Source organism: Eretmochelys imbricata, chromosome 17, assembly GCF_965152235.1.
Source record: "Eretmochelys imbricata isolate rEreImb1 chromosome 17, rEreImb1.hap1, whole genome shotgun sequence".
Classification (NCBI taxonomy): Eukaryota; Metazoa; Chordata; order Testudines; family Cheloniidae; genus Eretmochelys; species Eretmochelys imbricata.
Window position 1 is genome coordinate 7,732,482 of NC_135588.1, and position 14,013 is coordinate 7,746,494.

General features: G+C 43.8%; 1 protein-coding gene across 9 annotated transcripts in view; it reads left to right on the forward strand.

Annotated features, from left to right (window-relative positions):
- The window catches only part of AATF (apoptosis antagonizing transcription factor), a 117,499-nt gene that overhangs the window by 59,918 nt on the left and 43,568 nt on the right, over positions 1-14,013 (forward strand). The gene's annotated exons all lie outside the window — the stretch shown is intronic.

Sequence of the window (14,013 nt, forward strand, 5' to 3'; positions counted from 1 at the left end):
TAAACAGGCAGGCTCTCTCTATGCACGTGATGCGCAATGGGAGACCTAATAGAGTTTTGGGTAATAGGTTTTCAGGTAAGAAATGTGTAGAACAATGTGCGTCCCCTGTACTGACCAGGAAGAATTACTGCCTCTGCGCAGCAGTTGAGTTTCAAATCTCCATGTCTCAGGTTCTTCCCTGGCCCTCCGAAACCATAACTGAGTCATGCATTGCACGAGACTTTCTGGATGTGGCCAGCCTGAAGTGAGTTCCCAGGGTGAAACCCTCCTGCTCCCATCTTCCTCACGCCTCACCCTTGAAGTTTAAGCATGAATGTTTCAGGGGCAGACAGGTTATGTTGGTTTAGAGAGGGAATAGAGGTCCTTGTGGTAGGTGAATAGTTGGTGGGCCGCGGGTCCTTTTTTGCTTTGTAGATCATAATTGGCATCTTCAGTTTCACCAACAGGTTTGCCGTCAGCCAGCTGGCAGCATGGGAGTGACACACTCATGCCTTGCTACCTTGCCCAGAAAGGCTTACCGGCTTCATTCTATGCTGCTCAAGGTTCTGGGTGGCCCTGGCAGGGACCCCGGCAGTGACATAGCTTGGGAGTAACACAGGCACTGATGTCCCTGACAGGCCTTGTAGCACGGTGGAAAGATCACAGTCTTTTGGCCAAAGCTCTGTCATTGCTCGATTCTGCCTGGAAAAAAATTCTAAAACCTGGTTAGTCTCTTGACCTCTTACAATAAAAGGGAATGCGTTAGAGGGACAGGCTGAACGTTGCCATTCGCCGATCCACATAGTATGCCTGAAGAGGGCTGTTTCCCTAGAACTTGGGCTGCCACTTCTTCCATCTTCGTGGCTTTTCTGTAAAGACAAGGGTAGATGCTTGGTTTATTTTCACTTTTAAGCTCTATTGTCATTAATGACTCTAGGGGAAAGGCTGAGGTTGCAGCAGCAAATTCTCCCTTTCGTGACTATTTATTAGGAAGTTACTCACCTTGTCACGGGGCAATGCCGGCTACTTCCTTTTCACAGGTTATTTTGCATTCTCCATTTTTTCTGATGACCTTTTAAAAATGCATTCACCTATGGGTTTGTGAGAAGTAGCTCAAGGTGAGAAGAGGTTCATGCATGAACTGGTGGGCTGGGGGAGACATGTACGCGTGTGGGTTTGGATGGACAGGTGCACTTATAGACTTCTGTTGATGAAGGCCACCATTAGTGTTTCAGTCTGCTACTGTTTCAGCTACCAGCAAAGATATGCTTATCATGCTGGGACTGGGGGCTTTGCTTTTTGGGGTGGCCCAAAAGGGAACCAGGCAGGAGATGTTAAAATCCACGTGTTTCTATAATCGTGGGAAAAGAAGCACCTCTTGCTTTTAGATTGCAAAAATCCAGCCTCAGCATAAACATGTCCCTAAACTAGCCTCTTCTGCCTTTCTTGTAATGTGCTTCTCTCACTACCCATGTCTTAATTTATTTATTTTGTTTTAGCGTAATTAGTGGGTGGCATGGTAGGAAAAGAAACCCGTAAGAGTTGGTACTCATCTTGTGCATAATAATATGCTAGATTCTAATATTTCTCTGTCCCAGTATTATCTCCAGTTGACTGGCTGTGACTTATGCACTGAGAATTTTAAATGAGGTTGGGGGTGTTTTCCATTTTGTGTGTGTGAGATATATATTCTCCTATAGATTAATCATGCACAGCCCCCCATGCACACACAATGAAAGACACCTCAATTTACCTGTGTGTGTGTGTGTATAAGTATAAATAAAAAGGCTGATTATAAGAACCTGGGAATTGTCATAGCACGTTGGCTCAGCCCTGAGGTGACCTTGCCACCACTTTGTCAGAGTACAGCAGTTGTGTTTGTTCCAAAAGTTGCACAGAGCAGCCTGCAAGCTGAAACCCCACGCAGAGCGCACGCCAATGCTAAATGCACGGGAGCAGCCTGGAGAACAGAGCAGTTCAGGGAGCAGCAACAGCCTGTCTGAACTGCAGCACGCTTTACTGGGCTGCTGCCCTCCACCACCCGCCCCCACTACTTTTCAGAGAGGCACCTTGGCTCCCAAATAAACTGCAGGGGGGTCCAGCTGACCCTAAGAACCTATTGCAGCTAACAGGATGTTGTCTATGTTATCATTGTGGTGGGGGAGAGTGTTTGACATTTGGTTTACTGAAAGCATCTCCTGGGGGCTTTCACCACTTATAGCAGGTTATTACATTGCTTGCATGTTTTACAGGTTCTTTCTCTGGCAGGAATGGGGGCAGCAGCTGCTGCTGCTCATTGCCTGGCTGCGTGAAGTTATGTCTGTCATTAAGTTTATCATCCGCTTTGGGCCCGGTGTACTTTTTAATGGCATTGAATTTACTCAGCTGGGTTTCTAGTCATACAGAATGTTCCAGCTCGCTTGTCCGTGTGTTACCCCCAGACAGGTTTCAGAGTAACAGCCGCGTTAGTCTGTATTCGCAAAAAGAAAAGGAGGACTTGTGGCACCTTAGAGAATAACCAATTTATTTGAGCATAAGCTTTCGTGAGCTACAGCCCACTTCATCGGATGCATACCGTGGAAAGTGTAGAAGATCCTATTATATACACATAAAGCATGAAAAAATACCTCCTCTCACCCCACTCTCCTGCTGATAATAGCTTATCTAAAGTGATCACTCTCCTTACAATGTGTATGATAATCGAGTTGGGCCATTAGAGTTCCCAGAAGTCACCTACTACAGGACAGGCCTAACAAAGAAAATAACAGAACGCCACTAGCCGTCACCTTCAGCCCCCAACTAAAACCCCTCCAACACATTATTAAGGATCTACAACCTATCCTGAAGGATGACCCAACACACTCACAAATCTTGGGAGAGAGGCCAGTCCTTGCCTACAGACAGCCCCCCAACCTGAAGCAAATACTCACCAGCAACCACATACCACACAACAGAACCACTAACCCAGGAACCTATCCTTGCAACAAAGCCCGTTGCCAACTGTGCCCACATATCTATTCAGGGGACACCATCACAGGGCCTCATAACATCAGCCACACTATCAGAGGCTCGTTCACCTGCACATCCACCAATGTGATATATGCCATCATGTGCCAGCAATGCCCCTCTGCCACGTACATTGGTCAAACTGGACAGTCTCTACGTAAAAGAGTAAATGGACACAAATCAGATGTCAAGAATTATAACATTCATAAACCAGTCGGAGAACACTTCAATCTCTCTGGTCACGCGATTACAGACATGAAAGTCGCTATTTTACAACAAAAAAACTTCAAATCCAGACTCCAGCTAGAAACTGCTGAATTGGAATTCATTTGCAAATTGGATACAATTAACTTAGGCTCGAATAGAGACTGGGAGTGGCTTAGTCATTATGCAAGGTAGCCTATTTCCCCTTGTTTTTTCCTACGCCACAACCCCCCTCCCCCCCCCCCAGATGTTCTTGTTAAACCCTGGATTTGTGCTGGAAATGGCCCAACTTGATTATCATACACATTGTAAGGAGAGTGGTCACTTTAGATTAACTATTACCAGCAGGAGAGTGAGTTTGTGTGTGTGGGGGTGTGTGTGTGTGTGTGTGAGAAAACCTGGATTTGTGCTGGAAATGGCCCAACTTGATTATCATACACATTGTAAGGAGAGTGATCACTTTAGATAAGCTATTACCAGCAGGAGAGTGGGGTGGGAGGAGGTATTTTTTCATGCTTTATGTGTATATAATAAGATCTTCTACACTTTCCACAGTATGCATCCGATGAAGTGAGCTGTAGCTCACGAAAGCTTATGCTCAAATAAATTGGTTAGTCTCTAAGGTGCCACAAGTACTCCTTTTCTTTTTACCCCCAGACAGTTACCAGAGTGGGTTTTCCAGCAAATGTGCCATTGGATTCTAGCTGGGTCTTACCTACACATGCTTCTACAACATGCAAGATTATACTTCCAAAATCTACACAGAGGCAGTGTAGCCTAGTAGTGGGTGCTGGACTGGGAGGGAGACCTGGGCTCTATTCCAGGCTGTCCCACTGGCTTGCTATTTTTAGTGCTGTAGTGTGAGCCCAGGTCTGTAGTCCTGGGCTCTGAGACTCACTTCTGAGGTGTGGGTTTTTGTTTTTTTTTGCAGAGTAAACATGCCCTAGAGATCTTTAGCACCACACAGCAGTGTTAGACAACAGAGGAGGAGAGGAATGTAGCATCCAATTTAAACTGTGGGTGAATTTAAAAAGGGAAAGACACCTATGTGCGTGAACATGGGAAAGTAATGATAACACGAGGTAGTAAAAGGTAATTTTTATTGTTTGCAAGTGTGAATTACTAAATTGCTCAGATGTCCAGAGGCATGACCCTAAAGTAAATAAAACCCTGTACCACCCTATATTGTAGTCTGAAAAGGTTTAAACCAGAAACAAGTTTTTAAGCCTAAAGAAGGCATTAATGGTTAGAGGGCTAAGGAGTGGGGGCTGTAATAAGGGCCTGAAATAGATAAATGTATGCACAGGCCACTTGGCACCACTCTGACAGTGTAAAAGGGTCTTAAAATGTCAGATTTACGCTCACATGTACATGTGAACAATGCTTACACCCACTTGCCATGTAAAGGGACCATCTAGAATGGTGTAAAGAGACCCTGCTGTAAATAAGAATCCAGGTCCCAGTGCTTGTTGGCCAAATTTGCTGAAGAACAAAGTGGCAAAGAACAGATCCATTTGAAGAGAAATAACCTTGTGCCTGTCTGCACAAATGTTTAGTTCTCAGCAGGCTGGGATGTGAATCTACCCTGCCTCTTTGAAATGGGATTAGATGAAAGCACATTAACAAGCTGTTAATGTACGTTACCAGAGTCCGTGTGGACAGGCAGTGCATGGCAGGCTAGTACAGGGTAGATTCGCACCCCAGCGTGCCGTGAGCTAATTGTTCATGTAGACAAGCCCCTCGTCTCTTGCTGGCCAGCATGCAAGGAAAGGGATAAGCAGTGACTCCTAAGTGGTAAACACCAGAGCGAGATGGAATGTTGTTTTAAATCCTGAATTTTAGAAAAGAAATGTACAAATACAATACAGCCTCTTAAAGTGCTTTGTCAACATCACTGCCACGTTCCTTCTTATTCTCGCTGCTGCTTGGAATAATAGAATTTGTGCAGGCAATTAATCTTCAGCTTGCCACTTTTTCGTGCACCCAAACCATGGGCATAGCTGTTTAACCTCGTATTCACATATATTATGTTGTAATGTATGGTACGCGGCTGGCCTCCAACCTTCGATATTTATATCCCCTTTGCTATTATTTTAAAGTATATATTGGAAAGGTGATTTTATAGCTATTTTAGGGAATGCGTGTGTGTATAGATTTAGATTTAAGATTTAAATTTATTTATAGTGTCCTCACATTGGGATTTGTACACCTATCTGTAGTGTCATCACCACACCCCTTTAAGATAGGGAAGTGTTATAAATCCTCATTGTACAGATGGGGAACAGAGAGACAGAATGGCTAAGTGACTTGCCCAAGGTCACACAGGAGGTCCATGGCAGAGCAAGGAATTGAACCCAGGCCTCCCAAATCCCAGGCTAGTGCCCTAAGCACTGGGCCATTCTTCCCCTTCAAGGGCCCTAAGCGGTTAGGCACCCAGCTCCCACTGAAAGTTCCCACTGAAAGGTAGGGAATTGTCCCTTTACAGAAGAATAGAGGTTACAAATCCAGGCCTGGAGGAGCTTACCTATCTGTATGGAAATGAGTTGTGGTTTTTGTTAGGGGTGACCGCACAAAGTTGTTGATAATAGGCCCCATCCTGGAACTGATCTAGTCACCGCAGTAAGCGCTACCCTCAAGAGTAAACATTTCCAGGATTGGGCCCTTGATTAGTATGATTGTTTATATTGTGCATTTTTATTAGTATAGTTATCCGAGGGTCGTGGGGTATGGTATGTGGGTGTGTGTTTCATGTAGATATAATACATACATTCTCAAAAAACAAGCAGCTTGTCACAGTGTTTCTCATAATGATACTGTCCTAGTCACGTAACAACATTATTATATCCCTGCTGGAAGTTTGAAAACTTGCACAAAGGAGTTCCTTAAAGATATAGATGTTTGGCCCAAACCCTCTTATCTCCCGAGAAGACAGGCTGTTCTGACAGGTGAAACGAGACTGGGCAAATATGCAACATTGATCTAATCCGTTGGAACAAGAGCAGTATTTTAACTGGTGCTTCCTTTTAACAGCATCATTAAGGGCTCTCATTACTCTTTTATTAGAGGCTGACTCTATTTCTTATCAGATTACAGAATGAACATAACTCATGGCACTGATTTGATCTCTTGTTAAAGAGGATTACAGCTTTGCATTAACTCGGATTGGCACGGTTTATAATTCGCTTGTTGATACACCATGCTGGTGGTGTCACATGTTTGACCCCCTCCTCAGCTGTGCTGCAGGGAAGGGCACCCATACATCATCATTAAAGATGGCACCCAGCACAGAAATGGGAAGCAAAAAAAGGGAGGCTTTTCTGCCGTCGTGTCAGGAAGAAGCAAAAACCAACCACCCTCTCAAGTGCAAAGGGAAATTCAGAGCAGGGATTTATACCATCCCGGGGGAGGGGACATACGTGTTAGCTTTTGGATGGGTTATTTACAGGGGCAGGTGTTTCATTGTTTCAAATCAAAACTTTGCACTGGCCGTGAGGTGGATTTGTGTGAAGAACATGCATGTAGAAATGTAATGGGATTCTATCACTGTAGAACTTTCCATGAAATATTTCCTCTGGTGGGAAAACTTCCTTCTCTTAAGGGAGCTGAGACCCCACTGAGATGATATAACTTTTAGCAAAGTTTGTGCCCAGTTAGTGACTTGGTCTGTGTCATCACATAGCGTAGTTAACACGCTGTGGGTAGTTATGCCACATGTCTCCTTGCTCGTTGTCGTCTTGTTAAGGCTGTAATACCATTGGGCTGTGTAGACAAGTGCCCCCAGCTATGTCTGTGTAACGGGATTAGCTGATCTGCCCTTCTCCCAGCGCTCTGTGCAGTGTATCCCCGGTGCATTGCCCATATGTGTGTATTTCTTGCATGCACGTGTTGCCCTGGTATGGGGGGAAGACTGCACTGAAACAGACAGGCACTGTGTGGTGAGTGAGGATGCACCAGTGTAGTCATGATATGCAAAAAGGTGCTCCGTGGACCGCATGTGTGGGGATCCAGCCAGTTGGAGTGTGCCGTGGCCTGGTTACAGGAGTATGGCTCTACCTCTAATGTAGAGGGGGCCCATGACACTCTTCCATCTCTGATGATTGAGCCTAACTATACAGCAGATCTAAAATACATAAATATAATTATATGTAAAATAAGAGTGTTTCCGCCTGCAGGCCTCTGGAGCCTGCGAGATTTCCCTCCCTTTCTGTAGGAAGTAGTGTTCTTGTAGTGCAGGCATCCTCAGCCTCCATTCAGGCCCTCACATGGCCTTCTGCTGGAAGTATTAATTTGCACCATGTGTAGAGAGAAGAGGTGATGGCACAGGGTGCAGTGCGGTTTCCTGCTTCCCCTGCTCCCTAAGCAATGAAACTGATATTGATGGAGCTTATTTTAATGCCCTTAATAGCACTTCTGTAGCCCTTTCCATCCGAGAACCCCATTATTAGAAACCAAATTATATTAACCTTCACAGCACCCCCCGAGGTTGGGAGACATTTATGGAAAGAGAGACACAGATCGGTGATGGGAGAGATTTTCAAAAATGCTCAGAGATTTAGGAATACAAGTCTCATTGGAAATCTATGGGTCTTGTGCTCCTAAATCTCTTAGGTGCTTTTGAAAATTTGCCCGTAAGCCACCCTTGCCCAGGAAGTCCTTGGCAGAGTCAGGAATAGAGTCCACAGGTGCTGAGTTCCAGTCCGGTGCCTGACCCCGAAGATCACCCTTCCCTTCACATATGTCGGATGACTTTTGTAAGAAAACTCTTACATGTTTTACAACTGGGCTGTGAAAGATAGGAGTCTGCTTGTCGTGTCCACATCCATGGAGCATGTGCGTATGTACAGTCACCTCTAAAAAGTTTTGCAGTGAGAGACTTAAGGAGCTCAGTCTGTCGAGCTTATCGGAAAGTAGATCAAGAGGAGACTTGATTATGGTATCTAGCGTTCCCCGGGGAGGAACTAGCAGGTACTCAAGGGCTGCTTAATCTAGTTAACAAGAACCAATGGCTGGAAGCTGAAGCCAGTCAAATTCAAATTAGAAATAAGTCACTAGTTTTTACCAGTCAGGGCGATTAACCACTGGAACAAACTACCAAGGGGAGAGGTGGATTTTCCATCTCTTGAGGTTTCAAGTCAAGACTGGATGCATTTCTGGAAGATAGGCTTTAGTCCAGCACAAGTCATTGGGCTCAGTGCAGGGGTGAGCGAGTGAGGTTCAGTGGCTTGTGTTACGTAGGAGGTGTGAGTAGATGGTCTGAGACCCCTTTCAGCCTTAACATCTATTAATCTGTTAAAGTAATTCAGTCATCCCAGATTCATCCCAGCAAAGACCCTAGGCCCCCTATCCCATAGGACTGTATAATATGCAGTATTTTTAAAAAGAGCAGAATAATGGAATCTCCTTCCAACCGCTCAAATTTCCAAATGGCTAGAAAAGTAAAATTCAGCGGATGCTGTTCATGGGCCTGTTTCTTACTGCAGTTCTTTTGTGTGCGATGCAGGGGTAGGATCAGGCTGAAAAATGGTTCTTTTGGTCAGTGCTGAGCTGTGATATCTTGCCCTATGGCGTCATCAGAAGGATGTGTTTGCTATGAATCCTGGACAGATTTTTTTCCTCACAATGAGAAAGGTCCAAGCCAACCCTTGCAGCATGGTAACCAGTACAGATGTAGTATGCAAATTTACTGTTATAATTGGTGGCTTGCTCCCTTCATGCACTAATGAGCTCTTCCCTAACGGCCTTGAAATCACACGGTGCCTCTGCCCAGTAAAGTCCGTGGGAGAACTTCCATTGGTTTCAGTGCAAGCAGAATTGGGACCTTTTGGTGTTCGAATCATCTGCCCATATAGAGATGGGCAGGAGACCCTAAGTGTGCATCAGGGCCTGGATTTTCCCAGCATTTAGAAAGGGAGGGAGCTGGGATTTTGGTCCAAGGCCATTGTCGATGATACCTAGTGACTATATAAAACAGCAACATGAAAAATCTTTCTAGACTGCAGAATTTATGAAAACACCTGATCCTTATTTTTGTTGTATCCTTGCTGTGATCTGGACAAATTTGTGTGGTGGTGGTGGACAGCTGTATATGTATAATATATGTATTACATGTGGTTGGTGTGTATATACTCGTGTGTGTGTGTGTGTACATGTGTACAATATATTCACAGGGACCACAACCACACACAATGCATGTGTTATACATGGCGTGCTTGGGCATGTATGCAATTATAGACACATGGTTGCCTGGTTGTACGTCTATCTAAGAACTCTTTTAACAAGTCTTATTGCTCTACAGTTGTGCACATCGAAAGGTAACTATTTTGTCACCTTAATAGACCCAGGAATGGCGTTCACTGAATATTTTTTCCCGTGCAGTTTGAGATTGGCGTAACGTGGAGAAACCCAGTTATCTTTCATTGCGCTGTTCTTAATTACAAAAGAATCAGGGCGCGCTTTCTCATACGTGTGCCAACAGTCTCGCGCTTTGTCTCCTGAAAGCGTCGTGGTAGACTTGTTACTACTGGCAATTTTAAAATCGTCACTGGATTTTTTTCTAAAACATACGCTCTAGTTCTACCAGAGCGACTGGGCTTGAAGCGGGACTTGATTCATGAAAGTCCTGTAGCCTGTGTAATGCAGGATCAAATGTACGGTCATGGGTACAAACCCAGTTGACAGTGAGAAGGCCGTTCTAGCACCAGTCCTTGCCAGTATGTTGAAAAAAGCTGGAGATTGGCTGCCAGGGAGGTACTGACTTAGACTGTTTTGCTTGGGTTTGACCTGGGTGACATGTTCTTCCTCATCCGCATTCCTTACCTTTGAAGTTAGTGTGATTGCTCTGTCGGTCACAGCGCATCTCACTGCGAGTGGTGGGGGGCGCGTAGTAGGGAATCCTGGCATTAAAGAATTAATTTACTTCCAGTACATAAGAGTTTAAAAAAAAAAAAGTTCATGAGATACCAGCCTTTACTCGGCACACTCTGGTATTAAACCCCCAAGAGGCTGGATTAAGGGAGGAATTTGGGCTCTCGGGCTGTCAATCCGGCACCTTTCATGAACACAGAATTTACTAAAATAAATAAGATAAACCAAAGTGATGCTTTCTGGAACTAGTGAGTCAGAGGCTTCTCTCTTGCATATGTGTAAATCCAGAGGAACCCTACTGACTTCAGTGGAATTATTCCAGATTTACGTAGGCATAACCAAGAGGAAAATTTGGCCCACTCTTCGTAGGTTTAATCCTGTGACTCTCATTGATTAATGCTAACATCCAGGGTAATCCATTTGAATATTTCCCTCTCCACCCCTCCCTCTGGGGGGAAAAAATTCTGCTGGCTTGCGAATGAGCTCTGTTTCCTAAATTATCCCGGGGGAAGGGTTAAGCCCTGTAACGGTTACACTGTAGCTTCTAGGAAGAGACCCCCTTCCTGGGGCTTGTTGACATTGCCAGGGTCATCTATTGTAAATATTGGCGGGGAACTGTCACTCCAACACCCTTGCAGCTGTCTCAACCTGGCCGATTCATGGTTGAGGGCTTGCGACAGAGTCTGGTGGTGGCCTAGCAATAGACCTTCAGCTGCTTCTGAATTGTTTGGAGCTCCAGCAAGGCGCATGTCCTCCTGTGAAACACAAACCGTTCAACTCAACTGTTTGCACTGAGGCATCGGGGCTCCTGGGATGCTCTTCCCACAGCTCCTGTGCATCATTTTGTTTGGTGGGCAATTTTTTTTTTTTTACCAGTAGTTCACTCTTCAGAAATTGATTCATGTATAAGCAGTTAAGCATCCATGGCTTTTAAACTATAGTTGTTAAAGGGGTTGGTATTTGAACAAGGAGCTTCATCTTTTCAAAGCTGGCAGTCATGAAACAGAAAATGCGACCCTGGCTAATGCCAGTTTTCTGGAATCATCAAGCCCTTATGTTTAATATTCAACATATTTAGCAAGGAAACAAACTCCTGAGTTATGGAAATTTCCTTTTTAAGGGGGAAAAAAACTGTTAAGAGCAGCAAAATGATTTGTGAGATTGGAAGATCTCCTTTGTGAGACAATTTTTGTCTTCTCTTGCATCAAATCTATTATAAAACAGTCAAGCTGTGAAAGAGGGAAATCATCCCAGGAACATGGAGTATTAAAGTACACAAAGAAAATTTCCCTCCTTGTGTTTTGTGTATGTACACATATGGTGTTACAGTGACTAATCTGCTCAAAAAGTGGTTAAAAAAAGAAAGGAGATCAGAGAGGTAAAATTTTTAAAATTTATGATGGGAATTGCAACTGCCTGTGATGGTGATGGAGTACATCAGAGGTTTCTCCATCTCCCCATATCTCGTTGCTTCCACAACTACTCATCTGCATCCACGTTTCTGGTGCTCCCACCTACTTTATCTTTAGGTATCTGTCTAGTGCTCATCGCAGTGGTACCTAAAGCTGTCATGCAAATGCAAACGGTAGACAAACCAAAATGAGGGGAGGTTCTCACTGTGCCCAGTTTCTTGCTCTCAAGCATTGAGGGCAGGTAGAGGATTATCTCAATGGCCATAAAAGTGCAAGATAGAATAAGGGAGAAAAAGCTGGATTAGGCAAGTGTGTGGGGATAGGTTTGAACCCATGCCTGGCTTGAGTGCGGGGAGGGGAAAATCCCTTGAGAAACAATCCTTCCATGTGCCTTTATTCTTCCCCTCCCTATATCCATCCTCTGCGAGGTGTGCAGAGTCCCTTTGTTTAGGGCTAGAACTGGCTTTCTTAAATATTTATAAATCTTGTGCCTGGTCTCATGAGACAAGCCAGAGGTCATATGTCATCTTTCGTAATTTAAAGCTGTGGGGCTAAAAGCATTTGCACTGGCTTGAAGGACCCAATCCTGACCTGACCGAGAGAGAGGGAATTGAAACAGACCTTTCTGAATCTCCTTCAAGCACCGAGCATGGTGAGGATAGCTGTCTTGCTGGGTAATTTATAGCCTGAGTTTTGCACTCCTCCGTGTTCATGACTTTGGTGGGGAAATGAGTCAGACAGTGCCACCCTGTGGCCAGACACTTCCTAAACTGGAGGAGCAGGGAGTTGCATGTAAGTCTGACAGCAGGGACCTGGCCGTGTGGGAATTAACTGCACAATATTCTGAGTTACTTGTTTTAAAAGACACTGGTAATTTAATGCTAGTCTGGTGAACACTGAGCAGGTCTCTGCCGCTTATTCTGCTGGGCACATTCATCCAAAATTAACTTGCCACTGTGGAAATACTGAGCTGACTCCAATCCTGCATATGCTGATTTAGGGTAAAACCTTTTAATAGAAATAAATAAAGGCACTTGCTTCCTTTGTCTCACTGGCTATCTGCCCTACCTGTCAGGGAGCTTGTAATCTGATTTGTGCTCCTGTGGGCGAAAGATTACTGGAAACAGACAAAAAGTTTTCCAGGGGAATAAATGACTATCTGATCTGCAGATGACTTCTAGTTTTGGTAGAGGTTGCACGCGCGCTCTCTCTCTCTCTAAATGGTTTTCACACTGCTATTTCCCCCGTTTTTTTGGGTTAATAATTCATTGTTCCCAGTAGAGCCCATCACTGGAATCTCGATAGATACCGTTAATTTGAACACAGACTCTTGCTTGGACCTATCCTAAATAGGACTGTGTGGGTGAGGAATGTAGGAAAATGGGAGGTAAATATATCAAGGAATATTTTTACAACAACTTTACACAATGAGGGAGTGATACATTTAGCATTGCTACATTAATATAGCTCCAGAAACACGGTGAAAACCCCTCTTGCCTTTTAAGCAATATGAGATTCTCCTTTCTTTGCCATCACTGCCCTACCATTCAGCAGCATTCCAGCCAAATGGAAGGCTAGTGGTTTTCTATAGTAGTAAAGAATCCTTTTATTTTCATGTAAAGCCACAGACTTTCCCCTTTCCTTAATGAGCAAAGTAAAAAAAATAAGCCCATCACATGGACTGTGAGTGGAGTGGAATCCTGACACCTGAAGGTTTGTGACAGTATTGACCACGTGAAATAGTATTATTGTTTAGCTTGCGTGATTCTAAAGGGAAGATAAAAGGTGTTCCTTCCCACAGCATTGTGTAACTGGATGGTGCAGTGTCATCTGGCCAGATGTGTGTTTGCATGTTGTGTAGTTGCTGGTTTATTGCAGCTTCCGTGTTTGCTACGTAGAAAATAATTATGTGTTGGCTACCTTAGCTGTAGGACATCATTCATATAATTTATGCAGCAGATACAATATACTTGCTAGTTAGACTTCCATTGGCTTCATTACTTTGATGTTAATCATAGATTGTTGGACGTTTCACGAGATCTCCTCATTGAGAGACACATTTTTATTCTGTAGCCGAAATTATGGCAATGAAGGGCATTCTTTATGTAGTCAGACATATAAGCAATTTAAAAAAAGAAATTAATATTCAAACAACATCACTCAAGTATCCATTTACGTTTTTCGAGGGGTTGCTTTCACCTATGCGTTGAATTCACTTCAGGTTATGAGGGTTGGTTTATTTCACATCTATATTTTCTAAAAATTAATAGCATGATTATAATTATATTTATATATTAAATTAAATAATATTATCATGTTAGTCCTTTTTTTTTGCTGGCCAACTCTTTTGTTGAATAATAATACAACAGGAAACGGGAAAAGTAGTTTATGCGGGGATCTTTTTGAAATTTTGGACTCTAGTTTTCATATTTATTAGACATGTTTTTGTAATTAATGTTCATTAAGGGCATTCTATCCTAGTGTGTGTACATTGCATGTATAAAAGACTTGGCATGTAAACAGCCATTACAAATACTGTGTTGATGGT